We start from the raw sequence: 2,972 nt of genomic DNA on the forward strand, positions 1-2,972 counted from the left end.
CACCAAAAAAACCAATTATAAAATGAGCAAAGCACTTGAATAGACAGCTCTCCAAAGAAGAAATCCAAATGACCAACACATATACGAAAAAAAGTTTCAACTTTACTAATCATAAGAGAAACAAAAGTCAAAGATACAATGAGATATCACCTCACACCCATTAGGATGGTCACTATCAAAAGAAAAACAGAAAATAGCAAATGTTGGCAAGGATGTGGAAAAATTGGAACCTTTGTGCTCTGTTGGTGAGAATGTGAAGTAGTGTAACTTTTATGGAAAGCAACATGGTGGTTTCTCAAAAAATTAAAAATATAATTACCCTATGATCCAACAATTCTGCCTCTACTATGTATTCAAATGAATTTAAAGTAGGATCTTGAAGAGATATTTGTACACCCAAGTTCACTGCAGCATTGTTTACAATAGCCAAGAGGTGGCAGCAACCCAAATGTCCATCGACAGACAGATGGATAAAAAAAATGTGCTATATATGTACAATGATATATTATGCAGCCTTAAAAAAGAAAGAAATCTTGTCACATGCTACAACATGGTGAGGACGTTATGCCAAGCACAATAAGCCAGTCACAAAAGGACAAATACTATATGAGTCCATGCATACAAAGTATCTAAAGTTGTCAAAATCATAGAAACAGAAAGTAGAAAGGCGATTGCTAAGAGGTGGGGGGAGGGAAAATTAGTGTTTAGTGGTTATAGAGTTCAGTTTTACAAAATGAAAAAGTTATAGAGATCTGTTGCACAACGAGAATATATTTAACACTACTGAACTGTACACTTAAAAACAGTATATTTAATGTTATGTGTTTTTTACCACCATAAAAGTGATGAAACACCTTTCTATGTTCTGGTGGGGAAAATGGTCTCTGTAATCAGGAATTCAAAGGCCATAGTTCTGGCTTTTGTTATAAATTGTATTCCCCAGAAATTCATCTCAGTGGAAACATAGAGTGGCTTAACACTTGTTCTTAGCCCCTGGTGTTTTCTGAATGTACAATTACATGGGCATTTAACAACAAGGAATCAGAGTTCTCTTAAGTCAGCTGGAATTGAAAATAAATTGAAAGATATGATAAGATTTGTTCAAATGTCTCCAAAATATTTATTGAAGTATCAATTATGCACTGTCAAATGTACTAACGTTTGAAGTTTCAAAATGCAATGTTATTTTCACACATTGCAAATAGTTTACAAAGGTAAGGCACTTGCTAATTTACAAAGCTTTTCCACACATGTTCTCATTCAGTCATCACGCCTACCTTATTAGATAGACAAGGAATGTATTATAATCCCCTTTTCATAGATAAAAATACTGAAGCTGAAACTCATAAAGAGGTAGTGGTTTCCCAAGGTCCTACACCTCATCAATGGCAGAGCTATTACTCTACCTATGGTTTTCTGGCTCCAAGTGACACATTCTTTTTCATTATCCCATATATGTCACTGATTCCTCCTATCTGTCATCTTTCAGGAGGTAGGAACTTAAGGGGCTAATTGAAGAACAGTCAGTAATGCTAGTATGTAGGAACCAGAAAAGGTGGGAAGCTGTGTGGTCAAGTTCAATTTGATTGCCTGAACGTTCTCTTAAGTTACTAAACACACAACTATTTTTTATTTGAGCCACAGGGAAGTCTGTGCTCTAAGGTAAGTTCTTCAGCACGATATATTGAATACAGGGATTAACTAAAAAACATCTGCCAAGATCAATCGAATGTAAATATTAAAATGTATTACAAATCGGATTTTATGCAGACAGGCTTTGACAAATATCCCTGTGATGGGTGTTTGGACATGAGGGGAATGTGCATTTCATTGCTTACACAGTCAGTCCTCCCAGTCTCTTAAAACAAAGCTGTGTGAAACATATAAGTACATTTTGTCCTGGTAGCCACTGGAATTTGCTCACACATTAAAGCTTTTTTGAGAATGCCGAGTTCAGTTCTTAAAGGTTCTTGGCATTCATGTTCCTACCCTCATAAGACAGTACTTCAATTTTTTTCCCCTTTGGAACTCTTCTTCTTATTTCTCTTACATATCGTTATTTCATCAGATGTAGGTATTCAATATGATTCCAATTTTGTTTTGTTTGTTGGACCAGTGAACCTGGGTAACCCAAGGCACATGGCCAAGCATCTGGTAACAATAAAATCAACATTACAGTAGAAGAACATCAAGAATCTTGTAACCATAAGGTAATATGGAGTATATTTGGTAGCTATGAAGATTACATAATAGTGTTTTTTTCTATGATAGTTGTGTTCTCTGAATTGACAGAAATACGTCAAAGATCACTGATAGTGTACTTGCAATGCATTAGGCCAAGAGAAAACAGCACTTGTCCTTTGTATCTTGTCCAGATTTTTGTTTTGATTTATCATTTCTTCTGAGATCCTTAACATCACAGAACCCTAAAACCTGCAAATAAAATATACCCAGTAGGTCACAAGTTTAAAAGAGAAGGGCAGGAATTCCCTGGTGGGAGTGGTTAGGATTCAGTGCTTTCACTGCCGAGGGCCCAGGTTCAATCCCTGGTTGGGGAACTAAGATCCCACAAGCCGCGTGGTGTGGCCTAAATTAATTAATTAATTAATTAATTAATTAAATGAAAGAGAAGGGCAGACTGCCTTTATACAACACATCTTCTTGTATTCATCAGATTTTATTCCACAGTTGGGGTCCTGGGTAGATGTGGAAGAGTCTATGAAAGCTTATTTCCCCTAGAGATTAATTTCATTGTTTTCTCCCTTCATTTTGGCACACTGTTTGGTCCCTAGAACCTATGATAGTTTTAAGTACTTAGTAGGTGCCAAGATATATTTGGTGAATGAATAAATACATGAATAATCTACTCTGTTTTCTCTCTTTACCCTATTGTAAACTATACTTTTCCTAATGTTTGTATTAACCTCTTATTTTTATTGTGTACTTTCCACATATTAGCTATTTAAATAAAC

Source organism: Balaenoptera borealis (assembly GCF_965194805.1).
Source record: "Balaenoptera borealis genome assembly, chromosome: 17".
Lineage (NCBI taxonomy): Eukaryota > Metazoa > Chordata > Mammalia > Artiodactyla > Balaenopteridae > Balaenoptera > Balaenoptera borealis.